At 46.3% G+C, this 25486-nt stretch overlaps 1 protein-coding gene across 1 annotated transcript in view; it reads left to right on the forward strand.

The window, feature by feature from the left end:
* The first annotated feature begins 2754 nt into the window (after positions 1-2754).
* LOC311125482 (N-acetyllactosaminide beta-1,3-N-acetylglucosaminyltransferase 2-like) overlaps positions 2755-25486 on the forward strand; it is a 40315-nt gene continuing 17583 nt past the window's right edge. Inside the window, exons 1-2 of the mRNA XM_084199533.1 lie at positions 2755-3091; positions 24197-24334. The gene's annotated coding sequence lies outside the window, so the exon portion shown is untranslated. The remainder of the gene's footprint in view (positions 3092-24196; positions 24335-25486) is intronic.

Consider the following 25486-nt stretch of genomic DNA (forward strand, 5'->3'; position numbering starts at 1 on the left):
AATAGCCAATTAGAGTTTGTGCATATTGTCGAAATATATTGTTTATTATAAACAGGGTAGTTTGAGCCCTGAATGCTGATTGGCTGGAAGCTGTGGTATACCACGGGTATGACAAAACATTTATTTTTACTGCTCTAATTATGTTGGTAACCAGTTTATAATAGCAAAAAGGCACCTCGGGGGTTTGTGATATATGGCCAATATACCACGGCTAAGGGCTGTGTCCAGGTACTCCGCGTTGCATAAGAACAGCCCTTAGCCGTGGTATATTGGCCATTTACCACACCTCCTCAGGCCTTATTGCTTAAATAGAAGGCCTTGAGAAATTGAAAAGGATAACTTGAAAAAAACTGTGCTTAAAAACTCAACTTCAAATTGAATAGGAGATCTTGCAAATACGGTGCTTAAAAACTCAACTGAAATTGAAAAGCGTGAAATCCTTGGAGAGTGATCTGTCTCTGAAATGAAAGACAGTAGTCATGAATGAAAATTCCCAAGAAAGGTCTGTTGTTGCCCTCGTGTTGTGCAGCTGTGGCTCAGTGACCCAGAAGGGGGTACGCCCTCAGCACAGACTTCTTCCCCCACAAGATACTCTCTGGTTGGGGAAGCAGAGCGGGGATGCCCCCCCTGCTGTGGAGCTGCCCGCTACCACGAACACCCCCTCAAGACTTCTGGGACTAGATGATGAATGAGCGAGAGAGACCCATCTGCCTCAGGGAGAAACCCATCTGCCTCAGGAGATACTCCCTCAAAACACACAAACACAGACATGCATGCGCGCACACACACACACACACACACACACACACACACACTCACATACACACAGTAAAGAGTACTTAGAGTAGGCCTACTGTGAAAACACAAAACAAACACGCACACATAGTTGGTTGTTTAGCAACAAAACCGCCGCGTGCGAAACTTTGGGGCAAAACAGACAGGGTTGGCTTAGACTGTTGACAACATGAAAACTATATTTAGTCTCCAATGTTTATTGAAACGAAAATAAAGTTGCACAATGAGCACTTGTTGTCGCTCAAATACATTGTTACAGCTGTTGGTTAGCTAGCTAGCAAATTTGAGTCATAAGTCAAAACACCTCAAAACAAGACATGGTATTAAGGACAAGATAGAACCAGCTGAATCGAGCCACTTACGATTCCCCACATGCCAGTTTATTGTCATTGTTGCTAGCGATCTGGCCATCTAGAATCACAACAACACAAGGCCTTCTGCCCCATTGTAGCGTGTCCTTTTTCGTGACGTTCTCAGCAAACCAGTCTATAGGAAGTATTTAAAAAAATCCATTACAATAGACACATTTACATTTTGTCTTTTTAAAATGACTTGAAACTGTTGTTCGATGTTAATGAGGCGCGGAACTAATCAGGACATTTGCATGACGGATGAGCAATGAGCATGTCATTGAGCTTAGTATCACTGTAAATCATTAGGCTATTGCCGATGGACAATAGACCTAGAGGTCCTCAAATAAAACACACACACACACACAAAACTGCACATTGTCTACCTGTATTTATCGTCTGTATGTCCTTGTATATGTCAGATGATGTGTATGTATGTATGTATGCACAGAGCCACAACCAACATTTCCCCACGGGGATAATAAAGTCATTATATTTTTTATAGACACATTCAGAGGGCAAACAACTACTTTGAAGAGAAACTGTCTAATAGAGATATGGCCTTGAATTTCTCCACATCCATTCAGTGTGGTTTTTCAGAGATGTTGTCTAACTGAAAATAACACCTGCTTACTTTTCATACAGCCCTACACCAACGGGTTAGGTCTACGTCTCAAATGGCACCCTATTCCCTATATAGTGCACTACTTTTGACCAGCGCCCTATGTGCCCTGGTTAAAGTAGTGCACTATATAGGGAGTCCACTGCCATTTGAGAAGCAGACACGAACCACGTGTTCCCCACCACCACCTTATCATGGCAGAGATAGTCAGCTTAGCACAGCTCTGTGAATTTCAACATGTCCCTGTTCAGAGACCGAGAGAAATCATTCTATTATACTTACTCTCTGCACTATAGCCCAGCACGCAATTCATAGGTCATCAAGTTTTAACAACATAGATCAGCAGAGATAGTTACACCTAATCAAACTGTATGCGTTCTGGCAGAAGTCCATTAATTTCATTAGGATGCGATCTGCACAGCTGCGACTCACTAGGTTGCAGTGTGTTGGATTTTTTCTACTTGTGCATTACTTTGCGGTGAGGAACAAGTAGTAAACCACAGAAGAAGTTGCTAATGTGTAGCTTGATTCTTTTTGTTGTGACGCGGGGCATGGAGTGTGAAGACCAACGCTTCGAACACACCGACTGGGTAATTGCGTTTTGGTACACCAGAAGTACATTCATTTCCAATGGAACGTTGCGTATTGTGTTGCAGAGGCAGTTATAGTGCGTTCTGTGTGGTGCATAGGTTGGATTTATCTAATGACACTGCGCAATGATCAAGGTGTATGTAAAATGTAGTTTATGACAATAACCTGTGTTACCCCTATAACAAATTGTTACATCAAGGTATTTTTTACTAAAACTCACTTAATCATTTTTGTTTTACTGCCCTTTGAATAAGAAAAACACGTTTCTTTCACTCCTGAGATGGTTTTAGAATTGGCGCTATTTTTGTCGGTAAATAGGCCTAACAAATGCGACGTCATACCTTTTTAGGAGGAGTCTGATTTTCCAACCTTCAATCATCAGAGCTGTGTCACCAGTGTGCGAGGGGGAGGGAGAAGGAACTGCGATGACAGAATCTAAACTCTAAATTGGAATAACCCTTGTTTGTCCTCAAGGTATTAGTGAAAGTTTCGCTAAAAAGTGAAGTAATCAACGGCGGGCTTGTAGCCTATTAATCATCGGACGATAAGTCTACGGGAAGTTTGAACACTACCTTTACAACACGGGTGTCAGATGCGCCATCTCCCCGCGCGACAGGTTTGCAGTTTTCGGAAGACGAAGAAGTAAGGAGTGTTTTCAGGGTTTTTTGGGCGACTTGGATACAATTTACTTTACCATGAGAGAACGAACCTTGGTTTAGGATTCAAAGACAAGGTAGCTATGCTTTTGTTTATGGTTTGTTTACGTTTATTAATGTGATTATCAGTGATATTGAGAGTTTACTAATCTAGATTCTCCAATATCCAGTATGAATATTTCGTTTTTGTAAAACGTATTAATGATCGCTTGACGCACGTCTTTGCTCCCTCTCCATTTCTCTTGAAAATTCCCCGTAACGGAGTTTGCGTGTGGTGGTGGTGGTTGTAACGCAAGCAATTGCTATCAGGGGAATTCAGTCATGTGGTCAAATATTTTCCGAAGTCATTACGCAGAAGTCGTCTTCATGGGCATATTGCAAGTTTATTTTAGTAAGTGTGATAAAGAGGAGGAGCATAATGAAACCCGTAGTAGAATTCCTTCCCTACAATAAGTAGGCTATGCTTCTAAAATACTGTGAAAACCGGCAGTGGAGTAAGTGGATTATCGACTGTCACATTCACCCAACTTGACTCACCAGATGGACAGTTCAGAGGGCAGCGAGTAGGATACAGAACGTTCAGATATCAAATCAACAAGCAGAACAGATGAGAACAGCTCTATACCTAAGCAAATGGGGAGACCAGACATACCGCTCTATAGGCTACATTTCTATCTTCAGAATGTTTCATCCCACACAGAATAAGCAGTAGTTTCGAGAGTTCAGTATAATGAAATTACGTTACTGTAGTAGACTAATGAGTGTATTTGGTTGAGCGCAGTGAGTGCAGAACGCTCAGATAGAAAATGTAGCCCTGAGCTGTTCTGTACAGTAGTTTTCTATCTTCTGAATACTGCACCCCACAGAATAAGCAACAGTTTGGAGAGTTCAGTATAATGAAATGATGAGGCTAATGAGTGTCTTTGAAGTGCAGTGAGTGCAGAACTCTGAGATATATATATTCTTTAGTATAAACACAGTTATATACGTTACATTTCTATACATATCAGCTCCTAAAATGTGCAACCCATTGCCACATGTTTTTCATGTTCTGTACAAGTTTCAATGGGGAATGCCCCTTTTTGAGTTAATATAGTTGTCTATTCTAGACTCACTTTAAATAAACCCTGCAAGGGTTGTCTTTTGGTGACATTTCTTAACACCAAGGTCATTTTTTAACTTTTGAGTCAACCGTTACAACTGGAAATGCCTGAGTATCCCGGTTGGAATAGACTTGACACATATGTACCTAGTTACAAACCGAGAGTGTACACCTCCACTAGAGTGAATGTGCTGTATGAAGGGAGCTCTGTATACTGGTAGAGGGAGACAGAGACAAGTAGAAGGAGACAGACGGAGAGAGAGGAAGACTGATCTGATACAGAAAGAGGTAGACCGAGGGAGGAGCCAGCTTCGCTTCCTCCACTGTCCCCTATCCCCTTACTGGGCTCAAACCAGTGGTCCTCTGACCGTCCTCCTTCACAGCGTATTAACCTGTTATGCTATAGAAAAGGATCCCATTTGATAGTTCCGTTAGCAACATTTTCAAGTTAGCTGTGGAGTGGGCTTACAGCATGTTCTTATCTCCGTTAAAAAGGCAGACCCAGATACATGTAGGAGGGATGTACTAGTCTGGTGTGTTTAGGGCTGACGGTGTGTTTTTAAAATGAACTGCTGTTACTCATATTCAGTTCATCCTTTTTAGTTTGTTGAACTCATTTAGTCAGTGACGGGCTGAGAGTAGAAAGGGGCAGGTAGTTCCAACAGCCCTTGTGTCCTCGTGCAGCTAGACTCGGTCCTTATAGGGCAGCTGGCTGCACTTCCATGGTCAACTGACTCAAATTCAGGAATTTAACATGATGACGCAAAGGCAATTAACACGTTACAGAGAAAATATTGTCAGGGTTCACACACATACACACGCGTTATGTTCTTCTGTCCTCGTGGGGACCTCAAATACATTTCCATTCAAAATCCTATTTTCCCCCAACCCCTAACCCAACCCTAAACTTAACACCTGAGCTTAAAATAGCCTTTGTCCTCAGGGGGACGTGGGAAATGTCCCCACGAGGGAGAATTGTCCTTGTTTTACTATCCTTGTGGGGACTTTGGGGGATTTCAGGTCCAAACAAGGATAGAAGAACCAACACACACACAAACACACACACACACACACACTCTCTATAGTGGAAGAACCAACACACACACACACACACACACTCTCTATAGTGGAAGAACCAACACACACACACGCACACTCTCTATAGTGGAAGAATCAACACACACACACACACCCTCTGTAGAGACTTCTGATGTAGAGTCTGAAATGTTGTCCAGCAGAAGTTGCTCTTATGCAGGTACCTGTGTGAAACACAGCAGTAGTACTTTGGTCAGACGTTTTAATCCAAACATACTTCAAAAGACAGTAGTGAGTGAATCCATTTTTATCATGTGTATGTGATCACTGAGGGGATTGAACCCTTGACCTTTGTCTGCTAGCGCCACATGAACACCACCAGTAGGGCTGGGCGATGATGGCCCAAATATCATATCACTATATTTCTCTTATTTTTTGGCAGTATTTTACAGTGTAATATGTTTCTGAATAAGTTCTACATTTGTTTTTATGAGTAGTGCATGACCCTAGAACAGGAACACATGAATTGGAAGTGCTTTAAATGGGCTTTATCCATGCTGATGCTGTTCTACTCAACCAAGCTGGGACCAAACTGACAGTTAAGTAGTCCAATTAGTTGAACTTCTCAGTTATTTAGCACTGTATAAAAATATATTTTTATAGAGGGTATTGTACAAATCTGTAGATCCATACCGGTATACTGGGATTCACGATATATGGTACGTATGTAGCTTCATTATTGTGTATTTTATTCCTCGTGTTATTATTTTAAAAAAAAATATTTTAATGCTGCGTTGCTGGGAAGGGCTCGTAAGGAAGCATTTCACGGTAAATTCTACACCCGTTGTATTCGCCACGTGACAAATACAATTTTGATTACATTTGAATATATCGCCAAGCCCTAACCACCAATATGTGCTCCTATCTGACTGCCATCCATACAGGAATGTGGTTATACTGCACTAGATTGTGATGGATACTAGCTGGATCAAACTGGTCAGGCAGAGTATCCTAATGAAGAACGTTGAGGAACAGTGTGACCCCGTGAGTTACATTACAACAGACAAAGGGAACGTTAAAACGCCTGGTCACCATCATCATCATCATCATGGCCCTACGCCGTTCCTCTTTATATACACACACAGGAAGTAGGAACAGGATGTAGCCGTACTACTAGAGGCAACCATCTTATAGTTCTTAGAGATGAAATATATGATCTATCTGTCTCTAGATTCATTTAGAGATGAAATATATGAGCTATCTGTCTCCTCTAGATTCATGAAACAGACACTTGTGACGAGAGAGATGATGGTAGGAAATACTGCTTCAGTGTGTTCTGGTAGAGAGTAGAGTGTGTGAGGGAATGGGGATTGTGGGAGAGTAACCTTTAGTAACATGTCTTGTAAATGTTAATTTGAAAGGTGATTTGCATTAGTCCCACCACCTTCTACTGACAGGTTTTAGCCAGTGGCTGTTCAGTGTCCTGTTTGACCGGCTTTCTACTAACTGGTTTTAGCCAGTGGCTGTTCAGTGTCCTGTTTGACCATCCTTCTACTAACTGGTTTTAGCCAGTGGCTGTTCAGTGTCCTGTTTGACCGTCCTTCTACTAACTGGTTTTAGCCAGTGGCTGTTCAGTGTCCTGTTTGACCGTCCTTCTACTAACTGGTTTTAGCCAGTGGCTGTTCAGTGTCTTGTTTGACCGTCCTTCTACTAACTGGTTTTAGCCAGTGGCTGTTCAGTGTCCTGTTTGACTGGCTTTCTACTCACTCACTCTGCCTGACTGCCTCTGGGGCTGGTTTAGCCAGCAGGATAACTCACTCTGCCTGACTGCCTCTGGGGCTGGTTTAGCCAGCAGGATAACTCACTGCCTGACATCCTCTGGGGCTGGTTTAGCCAGCAGGATAACTCACTGCCTCTGGGGCTGGTTTAGCCAGCAGGATAACTCACTCTACCTGACTGCCTCTGGGGCTGGTTTAGCCAGCAGGATAACTCACTGCCTGACTGCCTCTGGGGCTGGTTTAGCCAGCAGGATAACTCACTGCCTGACTGCCTCTGGGGCTGGTTTAGCCAGCAGGATAACTCACTGCCTGACTGCCTCTGGGGCTGGTTTAGCCAGCAGGATAACTCACTGCCTCTGGGGCTGGTTTAGCCAGCAGGATAACTCACTGCCTGACTGCCTCTGGGGCTGGTTTAGCCAGCAGGATAACTCACTGCCTCACTGCCTCTGGGGCTGGTTTAGCCAGCAGGATAACTCACTGCCTCTGGGGCTGGTTTAGCCAGCAGGATAACTCACTGCCTGACATCCTCTGGGGCTGGTTTAGCCAGCAGGATAACTCACTGCCTGACTGCCTCTGGGGCTGGTTTAGCCAGCAGGATAACTCACTGCCTCTGGGGCTGGTTTAGCCAGCAGGATAACTCACTGCCTCTGGGGCTGGTTTAGCCAGCAGGATAACTCACTGCCTCTGGGGCTGGTTTAGCCAGCAGGATAACTCACTGCCTCTGGGGCTGGTTTAGCCAGCAGGATAACTCACTGCCTCACTGCCTCTGGGGCTGGTTTAGCCAGCAGGATAACTCACTGCCTCACTGCCTCTGGGGCTGGTTTAGCCAGCAGGATAACTCACTGCCTCTGGGGCTGGTTTAGCCAGCAGGATAACTCACTGCCTGACATCCTCTGGGGCTGGTTTAGCCAGCAGGATAACTCACTGCCTCTGGGGCTGGTTTAGCCAGCAGGATAACTCACTGCCTGACGGCCTCTGGGGCTGGTTTAGCCAGCAGGATAACTCACTGCCTGACTGCCTCTGGGGCTGGTTTAGCCAGCAGGATAACTCACTGCCTCTGGGGCTGGTTTAGCCAGCAGGATAACTCACTGCCTCACTGCCTCTGGGGCTGGTTTAGCCAGCAGGATAACTCACTGCCTGACTGCCTCTGGGGCTGGTTTAGCCAGCAGGATAACTCACTGCCTGACTGCCTCTGGGGCTGGTTTAGCCAGCAGGATAACTCACTGCCTCTGGGGCTGGTTTAGCCAGCAGGATAACTCACTCTACCTGACTGCCTCTGGGGCTGGTTTAGCCAGCAGGATAACTCTCTGCCTGACTGCCTCTGGGGCTGGTTTAGCCAGCAGGATAACTCACTGCCTCTGGGGCTGGTTTAGCCAGCAGGATAACTCACTGCCTGACTGCCTCTGGGGCTGGTTTAGCCAGCAGGATAACTCACTCTACCTGACTGCCTCTGGGGCTGGTTTAGCCAGCAGGATAACTCACTGCCTGACTGCCTCTGGGGCTGGTTTAGCCAGCAGGATAACTCACTGCCTGACTGCCTCTGGGGCTGGTTTAGCCAGCAGGATAACTCACTGCCTGACTGCCTCTGGGGCTGGTTTAGCCAGCAGGATAACTCACTGCCTGACTGCCTCTGGGGCTGGTTTAGCCAGCAGGATAACTCACTGCCTCTGGGGCTGGTTTAGCCAGCAGGATAACTCACTGCCTCTGGGGCTGGTTTAGCCAGCAGGATAACTCACTGCCTCTGGGGCTGGTTTAGCCAACAGGATAACTCACTGCCTGACATCCTCTGGGGCTGGTTTAGCCAGCAGGATAACTCACTGCCTCTGGGGCTGGTTTAGCCAACAGGATAACTCACTGCCTGACATCCTCTGGGGCTGGTTTAGCCAGCAGGATAACTCACTGCCTCTGGGGCTGGTTTAGCCAGCAGGATAACTCACTGCCTGACTGCCTCTGGGGCTGGTTTAGCCAGCAGGATAACTCACTGCCTGACTGCCTCTGGGGCTGGTTTAGCCAGCAGGATAACTCACTGCCTCTGGGGCTCGTTTAGCCAGCAGGATAACTCACTGCCTGACTGCCTCTGGGGCTGGTTTAGCCAGCAGGATAACTCACTGCCTGACTGCCTCTGGGGCTGGTTTAGCCAGCAGGATAACTCACTGCCTCTGGGGCTGGTTTAGCCAGCAGGATAACTCACTGCCTCTGGGGCTGGTTTAGCCAGCAGGATAACTCACTGCCTGACTGCCTCTGGGGCTGGTTTAGCCAGCAGGATAACTCACTGCCTGACTGCCTCTGGGGCTGGTTTAGCCAGCAGGATAACTCACTGCCTGACTGCCTCTGGGGCTGGTTTAGCCAGCAGGATAACTCACTGCCTGACTGCCTCTGGGGCTGGTTTAGCCAGCAGGATAACTCACTGCCTCTGGGGCTGGTTTAGCCAGCAGGATAACTCACTGCCTGACATCCTCTGGGGCTGGTTTAGCCAGCAGGATAACTCACTGCCTCTGGGGCTGGTTTAGCCAGCAGGATAACTCACTGCCTGACTGCCTCTGGGGCTGGTTTAGCCAGCAGGATAACTCACTGCCTGACTGCCTCTGGGGCTGGTTTAGCCAGCAGGATAACTCACTGCCTGACTGCCTCTGGGGCTGGTTTAGCCAGCAGGATAACTCACTGCCTGACTGCCTCTGGGGCTGGTTTAGCCAGCAGGATAACTCACTGCCTCTGGGGCTGGTTTAGCCAGCAGGATAACTCACTGCCTGACTGCCTCTGGGGCTGGTTTAGCCAGCAGGATAACTCACTCTACCTGACTGCCTCTGGGGCTGGTTTAGCCAGCAGGATAACTCACTGCCTGACATCCTCTGGGGCTGGTTTAGCCAGCAGGATAACTCACTGCCTCTGGGGCTGGTTTAGCCAGCAGGATAACTCACTGCCTGACATCCTCTGGGGCTGGTTTAGCCAGCAGGATAACTCACTGCCTGACTGCCTCTGGGGCTGGTTTAGCCAGCAGGATAACTCACTGCCTGACATCCTCTGGGGCTGGTTTAGCCAGCAGGATAACTCACTGCCTGACTGCCTCTGGGGCTGGTTTAGCCAGCAGGATAACTCACTGCCTGACTGCCTCTGGGGCTGGTTTAGCCAGCAGGATAACTCACTCTACCTGACTGCCTCTGGGGCTGGTTTAGCCAGCAGGATAACTCACTGCCTCTGGGGCTGGTTTAGCCAGCAGGATAACTCACTGCCTGACTGCCTCTGGGGCTGGTTTAGCCAGCAGGATAACTCACTCTACCTGACATCCTCTGGGGCTGGTTTAGCCAGCAGGATAACTCACTGCCTCTGGGGCTGGTTTAGCCAGCAGGATAACTCACTGCCTGACTGCCTCTGGGGCTGGTTTAGCCAGCAGAATAACTCACTGCCTGACTGCCTCTGGGGCTGGTTTAGCCAGCAGGATAACTCACTCTACCTGACTGCCTCTGGGGCTGGTTTAGCCAGCAGGATAACTCACTCTACCTGACTGCCTCTGGGGCTGGTTTAGCCAGCAGGATAACTCACTGCCTGACTGCCTCTGGGGCTGGTTTAGCCAGCAGGATAACTCACTGCCTGACTGCCTCTGGGGCTGGTTTAGCCAGCAGGATAACTCACTCTACCTGACTGCCTCTGGGGCTGGTTTAGCCAGCAGGATAACTCACTCTACCTGACTGCCTCTGGGGCTGGTTTAGCCAGCAGGATAACTCACTCTACCTGACTGCCTCTGGGGCTGGTTTAGCCAGCAGGATAACTCACTGCCTGACTGCCTCTGGGGCTGGTTTAGCCAGCAGGATAACTCACTGCCTGACTGCCTCTGGGGCTCGTTTAGCCAGCAGGATAACTCACTCTACCTGACTGCCTCTGGGGCTGGTTTAGCCAGCAGGATAACTCACTGCCTGACTGCCTCTGGGGCTGGTTTAGCCAGCAGGATAACTCACTGCCTCTGGGGCTGGTTTAGCCAGCAGGATAACTCACTGCCTGACTGCCTCTGGGGCTGGTTTAGCCAGCAGGATAACTCACTCTACCTGACTGCCTCTGGGGCTGGTTTAGCCAGCAGGATAACTCACTGCCTGACTGCCTCTGGGGCTGGTTTAGCCAGCAGGATAACTCACTGCCTGACTGCCTCTGGGGCTGGTTTAGCCAGCAGGATAACTCACTGCCTGACTGCCTCTGGGGCTGGTTTAGCCAGCAGGATAACTCACTCTACCTGACTGCCTCTGGGGCTGGTTTAGCCAGCAGGATAACTCACTGCCTGACTGCCTCTGGGGCTGGTTTAGCCAGCAGGATAACTCACTGCCTGACTGCCTCTGGGGCTCGTTTAGCCAGCAGGATAACTCACTCTACCTGACTGCCTCTGGGGCTGGTTTAGCCAGCAGGATAACTCACTGCCTGACTGCCTCTGGGGCTGGTTTAGCCAGCAGGATAACTCACTGCCTGACTGCCTCTGGGGCTGGTTTAGCCAGCAGGATAACTCACTGCCTCTGGGGCTGGTTTAGCCAGCAGGATAACTCACTGCCTGACTGCCTCTGGGGCTGGTTTAGCCAGCAGGATAACTCACTCTACCTGACTGCCTCTGGGGCTGGTTTAGCCAGCAGGATAACTCACTGCCTGACTGCCTCTGGGGCTGGTTTAGCCAGCAGGATAACTCACTGCCTCTGGGGCTGGTTTAGCCAGCAGGATAACTCACTGCCTGACATCCTCTGGGGCTGGTTTAGCCAGCAGGATAACTCACTGCCTCTGGGGCTGGTTTAGCCAGCAGGATAACTCACTACCTGACTGCCTCTGGGGCTGGTTTAGCCAGCAGGATAACTCACTCTACCTGACTGCCTCTGGGGCTGGTTTAGCCAGCAGGATAACTCACTCTACCTGACTGCCTCTGGGGCTGGTTTAGCCAGCAGGATAACTCACTCTACCTGACTGCCTCTGGGGCTGGTTTAGCCAGCAGGATAACTCACTGCCTCTGGGGCTGGTTTAGCCAGCAGGATAACTCACTGCCTGACTGCCTCTGGGGCTGGTTTAGCCAGCAGGATAACTCACTCTACCTGACTGCCTCTGGGGCTGGTTTAGCCAGCAGGATAACTCACTCTACCTGACTGCCTCTGGGGCTGGTTTAGCCAGCAGGATAACTCACTGCCTGACTGCCTCTGGGGCTGGTTTAGCCAGCAGGATAACTCACTCTACCTGACTGCCTCTGGGGCTGGTTTAGCCAGCAGGATAACTCACTGCCTGACTGCCTCTGGGGCTGGTTTAGCCAGCAGGATAACTCACTGCCTGACATCCTCTGGGGCTGGTTTAGCCAGCAGGATAACTCACTGCCTGACATCCTCTGGGGCTGGTTTAGCCAGCAGGATAACTCACTCTACCTGACTGCTTCTGGGGCTGGTTTAGCCAGCAGGATAACTCACTGCCTGACTGCTTCTGGGGCTGGGTTGAAGCAGCATGATATTGGGCTTTGGGAGGGAGGGAGTGTGTTTGGGAGGGAGTGCACTAAGTGCTGGGAAAAGACAAACACATGAGCAAGTGGAGAACTCAGTCCATACACCCTTGAAAATGGCCAGACATGCATGGAAGTTGCACGAACCATGGCATACACACACACACATTTGGCAGATCAGGCCACCCACACTTTTGGAGCGGAGACAGTGTCAGCTATTTCTGAAGTGTGATAGATGCATTGTGTGTATCCCAGGCTTCATCCCAAATGGTGTCCTATTCCCTAAATAGTGCACTACGTTTGACAAGGGCTCTAGCGCCCTGTTCCCTAGAACACATGCACTGAGTGTTCAACACATTAACATCTTCCTATTATTGAGTTGAACCCCCCCCTTTTGCCCTCAAAACAGCCTCAATTCGTCGGGGCATGGACTCTACAAGGTGTCAAGCGTTCCACAGGGATGCTGGCCCATGTTGACTCCAATATTTCCCACAGTTGTGTCAAGTTGGCTGGATGTCCTTTGGGTGGTGGCCCATTCTTGAGACACACAGGAAACTGTTGAGCATGAAAAACCCAGCAGCGTTGCAGTTCTTGACACAAACGGGTGCGCCTGGTACCTACGACCATACCCCGTTCAAAGGCACTTAAATATATTGTCTTGCCCATTCAACCTCTGAATGGCACACATACACAATCCATGTCTCAATTGTCTCAAGGCTTAAATATCCTTCTTTAACCAGTCTCCTCCCCTTCATCTACACTGATTTGAAGTGGATTTAACAGGTGACATCAATAAGGGATCATAGCTTTCACCTGGATTCACCTGGTCAGTCTGTCATGGAAAGAGCAGGTGTTCCTAATGATTTGTACACTCAGTGTATAGCCTCCTGGAGATCAATGTTGCATCAACTTGCACGGCACCCCATAGCTATCTTGGGATGTGTTGACTGTTTGAGGTTTTCCTGGTCAGGTGACATGGTCAGGTGACATGGTCAGGGAACTTCAGCCTTATATGTCATTTTTTTATTGTATTGTATACTACATCTTTACTACCTAATAAGTATTTAACATTAAATAATTTCTCGAATATCACCCGCTCTCTTTCCCGGAGCTGATGGGCAGAATTCCAAGGTTTTCTAGCACATTCCAGGAGTGTATGACTGCTTGTTATGGTCTGTGTTTCTTGGAATACCGTTGGGCCATGTCCATATTATGGTTTCCTGTGTGTGGGTGGAGAGGGGGGGTATTACTCTTGGTACATTTTTAAAAGACAAACCTTTTTTTCTTTTGGAATGGATAAAATACCATCTCAAATTATTGTAGATATTAATCATCTTAACTGTTCAGATGTAATGTTAGTTTCTTTTACATTTTCCAAGACCATGAATAAAAAAAATTAATCATAAAGAGTTATCTCATTACCAAAACATGTGGCATGTTCATAACCTGGACTTTTAACATTTATTTATGTTTTAAACTATTATTCATATAAAGAAAGTACACAAATATAGCTCAAATATTTGGAATTCTGTAATATTATTAGAGGAATATTTGATCATTGATGCATTTCAGTAATGAGGTCCATGTTACGGTAGATGAGACCGCATTACAGTAATGAGCAAACAGTACTTCATCGAGCAAAAAATATATATTTTTAACCAAATGAAGCATCAAGAACAAAATAATAATTACCCCCCCCCCCACCACTGCCCTGCTCCCCCCCACCCCCCCAGTCCTTCATACCCCCCATTATTTCATCAAGAGTGAAAAAATATAATTGTTGACCATATGAACCCCTTCCCCTTCCCCTCCCACAAGTACAAATCCCAATCAGCCCTCCCCTCCCCTCCCATCCACAAATCCACCCCAGCTCCACGCCTTCTTGATACAGCCCTTTTTCTTTCCTTATCTGCCGAGACGTTTATCTGCCAAGACGTTTATCTGCCAAGACGTTTATCTGCCAAGATAACAAGAAGTTTAGATTAATCCGATTGTCCAGTTTGTTAGACTACTGCATTTAAAGGGGCATTACACTCAAATGGAATGTTGGTCAGATGTTTTCATACCTCCAAAAGTAGGCTTAAAGGGGTAGTTCACCCAAATTATAATGGATTCCTTACCCTGTAAGCAGTCGATGGACAAGTTAAGTCAGCAATCCATGCTCTGGTTTTGTTTAGCATTTTATAGAACAAACCAATGCGAGTGGATGCATGTAATGCAATTAGCCATGTCAGCCAACACATGTTTACATGTTTGTTGTTTATTGGTAAGTTAGTCCAGTAGTGCTGAGTGATTAACCAACATTGGGGGAGGAGTTTATTATACAACTAATTGACTGACATCGGTTCAATTACTTGAATTCCAAACAGAGACAGTTTGTGAAAGTATACCTCATCTACTTTGAAGAAGTAGTCAAATGATTTTATTAGACAGCTCTGTAGCATACTTAGGCAGGCTAGTCTAGCTAAATAGGATGACTAAAGACAGTGCAGTATGGGGAGCACAGACATAATGTTGTCTGGCTGTCTGGCTGCTACAGCCTGAGCAGAGATGAGATGATGACTTTAATGAATGAAAAATAATAAAGTAATCAAATAAAACTAAGTAACATAGACAACTGAATATTTTATTATTTCATAGTGATTTACTCTTCTACTGATGTATTCCCAATGTGGACCTGACAGACAATGCAATATTTTCAATGTTTTGGCAATTTGAATATTCACTATTTTTGGCTTTGAAATTTCCATTAAAAAGCTCAAATCATTAACATCATTATTTCATTATACATTCATGTAAAAAAAAAATCTGATCTAAACCGAAGTAAAAAAACGTGATTATTTTTTAAGAATCGAACCAAAACTGAACCGACCTCAAAAAGCACTAATACGTCCACCATATTTCTTAGACCTGTCACATGTTTAACTTCCAGGATATGTCCACCATATTGCTTAGACCTGTCACATGATTAACTTCCAGGATATGTCCACCATATTGCTTAGACCTGTCACATGATTAACTTCCAGGATATGTCCACCATATTGCTTAGACCTGTCACATGATTAACTTCCAGGATATGTCCACCATATTGCTTAGACCTGTCACATGATTAACTTCCAGGATATGTCCACCATATTGCTTAGACCTGTCACATGATTAACTTCCAGGATATGTCCACCATATTGCTTAGACCTGTCACATGATTAACTTCCAGGATATGTCCACCATATTGCTTAGACCTGTCACATGATTAACTTCCAGGATACGTCCACCATATTGCTTAGACCTGTCACATGATTAACTTCCAGGATACGTCCACCATATTGCTTAGACCTGTCACATGATTAACTTCCAGGATATGTCCACCATATTGCTTAGACCTGTCACATGATTAACTTCCAGGATATGTCCACCATATTGCTTAGACCTGTCACATGATTAACTTCCAGGATACGTCCACCATATTGCTTAGACCTGTCACATGATTAACTTCCAGGATATGTCCACCATATTGCTTAGACCTGTCACATGATTAACTTCCAGGATACATCCACCATATTGCTTAGACCTGTCACCATGATTTCCAATAAGTCAGATGGAGAAGAGATGAAGCCACTTTAGACTCCTCGCGTCCTCTCATACTCTCTCCTCGCTTCCTTCTCAAAACCAATTGGAGGAGAAGGTCAGAGGGGAGGGACCTCTGGCTTTCTCATCCAATGGGTTTTTGAGGAGGAGAGAGGACACGAGGAGTATGCAATTGAGATTATCCCATTGTCTGGCTGGACAACTCTCGTAACAAGCTTCATTCAGCATGACATCATTCTGCTTAGAGAGTCCACTTGCATTGCACACTACGAAAAATAACTACTCCATTTTATTGATATTCTTCATCAGCCAACAGTCAGAGCAGTATTATGGTCAGAGGTAATGAGATAGTTAGACTTCCTTCCTGCTGTTATCTTGTATAATTGTTTAATGAGGTCTTTGGCTGCGCTCCAGTCTTCAGAGACTGATTTTAGGGCGTATTCAAATTGAAGCGTTCTAGCAGAGGCACCGTGACGAGATTCAAATGTCCATAATGTACACATCTCCCGAGTGGCGCAGTGGTCTAAGGCACTGCATCGCAGTGCTAGCTGTGCCACTAGAGATCCTGGTTCGAATCCAGGCTCTGTCGTAGCCGGCCGCGACCGGTAGACCCATGGGGTGGCGCATAATTGGCCCTGCGTCGTCCAGGGTGGGGGAGGGAATATCCGGCAGGGATGTAGCTCAGTTGGTAGAGCATGGCGTTTGCAACGCCAGGGTTGTGGGTTCAATTCCCACGGGGGGCCAGTATGAAAAATAAAATAATGTATGCACTGACTAACTGTAAGTCACTCTGGATAAGAGCGTCTGCTAAATGACTTAAATGTAAATGTATAATATGTACACAAACTTTTGAATTTACATTAGCAACGGACTGTCATGTGCCGAGAGAGAGTTCGGGGGCTTGGCAACGGACATTCTTGCACTGCAGCTTAAAATCTACCGTAAATATCCCAGTAACTAGCCAGTTGCTAAGCATGCTTACAACAAACTAGTCAACTATGCAAGCAACTTTTCATCTTAACCATATTACGCTCTTGAATAACGCAACAATTCACAAACGTGTGCAAACAATGAAAGGGTTTATATACTTTCTTTATTTATGACTTTATATTCTCGTCCGTAACGTTACACTCATTTACTTTTTCGCTTCGAGACAAAAGCACAGTTACTACAGCGAACAACGTCTTCATCAAGTAACGTTAGCCTATAAATAAATCAGTGATTAGCTACCCCTCTCAGACCAATATGAAGGCCAATAGGCCTACCGTACAACATTAGAACATACCAGGCTTCATTTTTAATCAATATCATGCGAATCATTAAATATGGTAGAAGCAAACCGCGACTGAAAACGTGGGTATTTCACCGCGAGTTGACATCAGCTGTTTTACGTGGCTCAGTGCAGCCAGCCAAAGCACTGTTTTTTTCTTTTTAAACTTTTTGTTTTTAAGCTACTGCGACAATTTCAGAATGTAACAGGCTGTTACTGCAATTTCAGTTAATATCGATTAAAACAAGTCACGTATAAGGAAAATATCTATACATTTCAGATGTTTCAAAAACATTACTCTGCTATTTAAGATTTTTACTGTAGGAGTTTTGGGCCCCATGAGACAATTCTGTTTACGCTGTCCTGCCCTGAGTGGGGTGAGTTTACATTAAAGGAATGGCTCTCGAATCTCCTGAAAGGACTAGTTCACTGTTTTACAACTTGATGTTAGATGGTTCCTCACCCTGAAAGTAGTATTATGGACCAGGATAAACTGTAATCCATGGTTCAGTTTTCTTTAAACAGCCATTACAAACTTCAGCTAACTTTAGCCACCGCTAGCTAACAATCAATGGAAGTGATGGGGGCACAACTAGGTGAGGACTACAATGGAAATAGGTCTTGGCCCATATTCAAGAAACGTCTCAGAGAAGGTGTGTGTGTGTGTGACAGGCTGATGGCACTGAGTCAGACTGGTCTCCTGCCACAGTGTGAATAGTGTTGTCCACTCTACACATTCTGGTGTGCTGACACAAACCTAAACTGCGGCCCACGTCTCTCGATCACCCTTCATCATTTGTGGACCTTGCTCATCTCTTCACACCATACATATACACATGCATAGTAGGGTTTAGGCTTGGGCAGTATACCGGGGTATTTGGAAATGGCCACTGGATGGTTTTCCAATGCTGTCAATACTGTTGAAACTATTTCTTTTTTGAAGTTTGTTTTATAAACGTGAATACTTTTTGAGTAAATACCTGCAGTCAACTTGTAAAATACGTTAGGAGATTGTTCTTAATTTCACCTGTCACAATTTTTCATTATGAAGCTTACCGGTAGTCCCCAGTCGTGGTGTTTGTTTACAAGCACACAACAACGAGAGACCGGAGCCTTGTGAGTCACTCACTGTTGTGTAGCACGCGCCAGGTTATCTAGTTACAGTATGGAATTAACAACTAAATGTTTGCCAGCTAGATATCTTATAACTAATATATTTGTTTTGTGTGTGTGCAGCAATCTGTGAGTAGCAATCTTTTCGCAATGCGCTCGTTAGCATTTAGTTAGCATTCTCTTTGGGATTTTACATGTACTTGTTAGCATTGCTAACCTCTGGATTCAGTGCCGGTATTACCAAATATCCCAGTATGGCACAAGGTTGGTATGAAGGTATGACCATCTGGATACCGCCCAAACCTAGAAGGCATTAACATAGGTAACCAGGATCCCGGGACTGTCCTGGGAACACTTTTCACATTTCCCGAAAAAATAAAATGACAAGACCCGGGAAATTTTCCCCCAATGTCGCTCTAATGCAATTCCACAAAATACACAACATGCACAGCAGCAGATTAGCAAAAAATAATATAATGGCACATTATCCATAAAGGTTGTCGCATGGAAGCCTTTAGCCTAGCGTATTGATTTCACACGTATTTATTTCACACAGTTTCACACGTATTTGTTTCACACGTATTTATCTCACAGTTTCACACGTATTTATCTCACAGTTTCACACGTATTTATCTCACACAGTTTCACACATATTTATTTCACACATAAATTCAAAGCACACGGATACTTCTGGACTGCACACACGACCCGAATGCCATTAATAAACGCTACAGGAAACCCTACAGGAAACGTGCCTCTTTTAGCTTTTGTTGTGACTCTTTAGACGGACTCATTTTTCAATATGTTGTTGAACATAATAAACTGTATGGGCATATCAAAGTTCCAGAGAGGGGGGGGGGGGGATGGTGTGTGTGTCCCACAGTGTGTGAGCTGCTGCCTGCTCTTTCTTGTTGCTGACCCCTCTTGTTTGCTCAGAAAGCCAATAAGTGAATGATTACCACCATTAGTACTCAGTGTCCTGCTTTAGTCCATGAGAACAGGACCATCAATGGACAACACGTCTAGGTGGAACTGAAGGAGAGAGTCCACAGAATGTCTGATTTGATTGGAAATAACAGAAGCCCTCAGCAGAGGTAGAATTAAAGAAATGACGCAACAAATCCACAAGGCAAGAATTTAGACTCGTCATTTTTGTTTTTTTATTTCACCTTTATTTAACCAGGTAAGTCAGTTGAGAACAAGTTCTAATTTACAACTGCGACATGGCCAAGATAAAGCAAAGCAGTGCGATTAAAAACAACAACACAGTTACATATGGGGTAAAACAAAGTCAAAAATACAACAGAAAATATATATACAGAGTGTGCAAATGTAGCAAAGTTATTGAGGTAAGGCAATAAATAGGCCATAGTGCAAAATAGTTACAATTTCGTATTAACACTGGAATGATAGATGTGCAAATAGAGATACTGGGGTGCAAATTAGCAAAATAAATAACAATATGGGGATGAGGTAGTTGGATGGGCTAATTACAGATGGGCTGTGTATAGGTGCAGTGATCGGTAAGGTGCTCTGACAACTGATGCTTAAAGTTAGTGAGGGAGATAAGAGTCTCCAGCTTCAGAGATTTTTGCAGTTCCTTCCAGTCATTGGCAGCAGAGAACTGGAAGGAATGGCGGCCAAAGGAGGTGTTGGCTTTAGGGATGACCAGTGAGATATACCTGCTGGAGCGCAGACTACGGGTGGGTGTTGCTATGGTGACCAGTGAGCTAAGATAAGACAGGGATTTGCCAAGCAGTGATTTATAGATGACCTGGAGCCAGTGGGTTTGGCAACAAATATGTAGTGAGGGCCAGCCAACAAGAGCGTACAGGTCACAATGGTGGGTAGTATATGGGGTTTGGTGACAAAACAGATGGCACTGTGATGGACTACATCCAATTTGCTGAGTAGAGTGTTGGAGGCTATTTTGTAAATGACATCGCCGAAGTCAAGGATCGGTAGGATAGTCAGTTTTACGAGGGCATGTTTGGCAGCATGAGTGAAGGAGGCTTTGTTGCGAAATAGGAAGCCGATTCTGGATTTAACTTTGGATTGGAGATGCTTAATGTGAGTCTGGAAGGAGAGTTTACAGTCTAACCAGACACCTAGGTATTTGTAGTTGTCCACATACTCTAGGTCAGACCCGCCGAGAGTAGTGATTCTAGTCGGGTGGGCGGGTGCAAGCAGCATTCGGTTGAAGAGCATGCATTTTAGTTTTACTAATGTTTAAGAGCAGTTGGAGGCTACGGAAGGAGTGTTGTATGGCGTTGAAGCTCGTTTGGAGGTTTGTTAACACAATGTCCAATGAAGGGCCAGATGTATACAAAATTGTGTCGTCCGCATAGAGGTGGATCCGAGCGTCACCAGCAGCAAGAGCAACATCATTGATATACACAGAGAATAGAGTTGGCCCGAGAATTGAACCCTGTGGCACCCCCATAGACTGCCAGAGGTCCAGACAACAGGCCCTCAGATTTGACACTTTGAACTCTATCTGAGAAGTAGTTGGTGAACCAGATGAGGCAGTCATTTGAGAAACCAGGGCTATTTAGTTTGCCAATAAGAAAGCGGTGGTTGACAAGAGTCGAAAGCCTTGGCCAGGTCGATGAAGACGGCTGCACAGTACTATCTATTATCGATCACTGTTATAATATCGTTTAGGACCTTGAGCGTGGCTGAGGTGCACCCATGACCAGCTCGGAAACCGGATTGCATAGCGGAGAAGGTACGGTGGGTTTCGAAATGGTCGGTGATCTGTTTGTTAACTGGGTTTTCAAAAACTTTCGAAAGGCAGGGCAGGATGGATATAGGTCTGTAACAGTTTGGAGAGGGGGATGACCGCAGCAGCTTTCCAATCTCTGGGGATCTCAGACGTTTTGAAAGAGAGGTTGAACAGGCTAGTAATAGGGGTTGCGACAATTTCGGCGGCTAATTTTAGAAAGAAAGGGTCCATATTGTCTAGCCCAGCTGATTTGTAGGGGTCCAGATTTTTCAGCTCTATCAGAACATAAGCTGTCTGAATTTGTGTAAAGGAGAAGTGGGGGGTGGGGCATGGGCAAGTTGCAGCAGAGGGTGCAGAGCTGGTGGCCGGGGTAGGGGTAGCCAAGTGGAAAGCATGGCCAGCCATAGCAAAATGCTTGTTGAAATTCTCAATTATTGTAGATTTATCGGTGGTGACAGTGTTTCCTAGCCTCAGTGCAGTGGGCAGTTGGGAGGAGGTGCTCTTATTCTCCATGGACTTTAGTGTCCCAAAACTTTTTGGAGTTAGTGCTACAGGATGCACATTTCTGTTTGAAAAAGCTAGCCTTTGCTTTCCTAACTGATTGTGTATATTGGTTCCTGACTTCCCTGAAAAGTTGCATGTCGCGGGGGCTGTTCGATGCTAATGCAGTACGCCACAGGATGTTTTTGTGCTGGTCAAGGGCAGTCAAGTCTGAGGAGAACCAGGGGCTATATCTGTTCTTAGTTCTGATTTTCTTTAATGGGGCATGCTTATTTAAGATGGAGAGGAAAGCACTTTTTAAAGAACAACCAGGCATCCTCTACTGACGGAATGAGGTCAATATCCATCCAGGATACCCGGGACAGGTCAATTAGAAAGGCCTGCTTGCTAAAGTGTTTTAGGGAGCGTTTGACAGTGATGAGGGGTGGTCGTTTGACCGCGGACCCATTACGAACGCAGGCAATAAGGCAGTGATCGCTGAGATCCTGGTTGAAGACAGCGGAGGTGTATTTAGAGGGTAAATTTGTCAGCATGATATCTATGAGGGTGCCCATGTTTACAGATTTTGGGTTGTACCTGGTAGATTAGTTGATAATTTGTGTGAGATTGAGGGCATCTAGTTTAGATTGTAGGTTGGCCGGGGTGTTAAGCATATCCCAGTTTAGATCACCAAGCAGTACGAAATCTGAGGATAGATGGGGGGCAATCAGTTCACATATGGTGTCCAGGGCACAGCTGGGGGCTGAAGGGGGGATGTAGAAAGCGGCAACAGTGAGAGACTTATTTCTGGAATGGTGGATTTTTAGAAGTAGACGCTCAAACTGTTTGGGCACAGACCTGGATAGTACAATAGAGCTCTGCAGGCTATCTCTACAGTAGATTGCAACCCCACCCCCTTTGGCAGTTCTATCGAGACGGAAAATGTTGTAGTTGGGGATGGAAATGTCTGAATTTTTGGTGACCTTCCTAAGCCAGGATTCAGACACTGCTAGAACGTCAGGGTTGGCGGAATGTGCTGACGCAGTGAATAACTAAAACTTAGGGAGGAGGCTTCGGATGTTAACGTGCAAAAAAACAAGGCTTTTACGGTTACAGAAGTCAACAAATGATAATGCCTGGGGAGTAGGAGTGATACTGGGGGCTACAGGGCCTGGGTTAAACTCTACATCACCAGAGGAACAGAGGAGGAGTAGAATAAGGATACGGCTAAAGGCTTTAAGAACTGGTCTTGTAGTGCGTTGGGTACAGAGAATAAAGGGGGCAGATTTCCGGGCGTTGTAGAATAGATTCAGGGCATTATGTACAGACAAGGATATGGAAGGATATGAGTATAGTGGAGGTAAACCTAAGCGTTGGGTAACGATGAAAGAGAGCATCACTGGAGGCACCGATTGAGTCGGTCTCCGCATGTATGGGGGGGGTGGGACAAAGGAGCTGTCTAAGGCAGGTTGAGCTGGGCTGGGGGCTCTACAGTGAAATAGTACAATAAGAAATAACTGAAACAGCAATAAGCAAGGCATATTGACATGGGAGAGAGGCATAAAGCAATCACAGGTGTTATTCGAAAGAGCTAAGACAACCGCTTGTAACAGCGACAAAGTTTGGGCTGAGGCTAAACATAAACAGGATGCGGTACCGTATAAAGGAACAGTCCAGCAGGCATCAGCTGTATAGCTGAGTTATCATAAGGTCCAGTGAACAGCAATAGGAGAGTTCGGAGGTAGTTCGGGGGCTGCTACAGCACTGGCGAGCAAGAGGCCCGGCTTGCGTGTGCTAGTGGGCCGGGGCTAGCAGATGGATCTTCGTGGTCGACGTAGTAACGGGAAGCCTGTTGAAACCACATCAGACGATTTTGTCGGCAAACCAGTCGTGTTGGATCGGTGGGGCTCCGTGTCAACACTAGGAGGTCCCGTCTGGTTGACAGAGAGGTAGATAGCCGGGAGATGGGCCTGGCTCGAGGCTAGCTCAAGGCTAACTGGTGCTTGCTAAGGGGCAATGGTAATTAGCCAACGACAACAGCCATTTGGTTGCAGCTAGCTGGTTGCGATGATCCGGCGCTAGGGTCCAGTGATTCTGGCAGAAAATCCGATATGCTCTGGGTCGATAGCAAGCTGTGCAGACTGGCCGACAAATTGTCCAGGCTAGAGCTAGAGCTGGCTGGTGGGTAGTGCCACGGACAATGGTGAAGACGCTAACGGTGGCTAATAGCAAGTAGCCATTCGGTGGCAGCTAGACTAGTTTCAGCTTAAGGTTCTTGATAAAAGTTATAAAGAAATAATAGAATCCTTTCCACGTGGGTGAGGCGGGTTGCAGGAAAGTATATTTAGTTAAGGAATGAAAAGTAAAATTGAGAAATCTATACAAAATAGACAAAAAACTTGCTATTTACACAAGGACACAGAAAAAAAACACGACCGCACTGCTACGCCATCTTGACATGATGGCCTTGGCTGGGAATAATATTTATGCCTCTCTCTCTCTCTCTCTTTCTCTGTGTGTGTGTGTGTGAGAACAGCTTAGTTCTGAACACAGTGTGTCTCATACTGTTTTCCTGGCCATCTCTATAGTGAGGTGTTGAGACAGTTTTGTGAGGTGTTGACACAGTTGGTCTTTCTTGCCTACAGGTTGCTGCCACACCCCTCCCCCCCTCTGCATCCCATTGGCTGCTGTTCCCCAGGGGGCGGAGCTCAGTATGGGTTTAGAGCTGTGAGGCCAGACTGAGAAGACAGTGAAGCCTGACACACCCTCCGCCCGCCTCACAGGTAAGACCAACAGCCTTTACACACGCACTTAACCGGCCGCACAGGTAAAACCAACTGTTATGCGCACACACACACACACACACCCATAATGCCTGAAACACTCCACCTACACAGGTAAAATAACATTAGGCAGTCAATGCATTAAAGCTTGCTTGTGTTCTATAGCTGTGAGTGGAGGATGGCGGAGGGGGATAGACACAGATTGAGAGAGATGGAGATGGAAGAGAGGATAGATGAGAGGACACAGGGGGCCTGAAGACACTGGTGCAGAAGGGTTGCTAGGAGGCAGCGGAACTAAAACAATACAGAGAGATGGAAGAGAGAGGGAGACAGCGAAAGGGGAGATGGAGATGAGAGAGGGAGACAGAGAAAGGGTAGATGGAGATGGAAGAGAGAGGGAGATGGAAGAGAGAGGGAGACAGCGAAAGGGTAGATGGAGATGGAAGAGAGAGGGAGACAGCGAAAGGGTAGATGGAGATGGAAGAGAGAGGGAGACAGCGAAAGGGTGGATGGAGATGGAAGAGAGAGGGAGACAGCGAAAGGGTAGATGGAGATGGAAGAGAGAGGGAGACAGCGAAAGGGTAGATGGAGATGGAAGAGAGAGGGAGACAGCGGAAGGGTAGATGGAGATGGAAGAGAGAGAGGGAGACAGAGAAAGGGTAGATGGAGATGGAAGAGAGAGGGAGACAGCGAAAGGGTAGATGGAGATGGAAGAGAGAGGGAGACAGCGAAAGGGTAGATGGAGATGGAAGAGAGATGGAGATGGAAGAGAGAGGGAGACAGCGAAAGGGTAGATGGAGATGGAAGAGAGAGGGAGACAGAGAAAGGGTAGATGGAGATGGAAGAGAGAGGGAGACAGCGAAAGGGTAGATGGAGATGGAAGAGAGAGGGAGACAGCGAAAGGGTAGAATGAGGGAGAGCTGAGGAAGCCAGATAAAGGACACCTGGAAGTATTGAGGGGAAGAAATCAGAAATGGAGGGGTTGGCAAAGGAGAGAATGGAGGGAGGGTTTTGGTAAAGAGGGAGATCATTGTGTTTGAATGAGAGGAGGCCTCTGAAAAGGGTTGGGGGGAGGGGAGAGGGATTTGGCCTGCTTTTCTTCAGCCTTGCTCAGGTGGGTTGTTCGGCTCATTCCAACTGGAGAATAACAAA

Source organism: Coregonus lavaretus (assembly GCF_964263955.1).
Source record: "Coregonus lavaretus genome assembly, contig: HAP1_SCAFFOLD_3482, whole genome shotgun sequence".
In the NCBI taxonomy this organism is placed as follows: Eukaryota; Metazoa; Chordata; class Actinopteri; order Salmoniformes; family Salmonidae; genus Coregonus; species Coregonus lavaretus.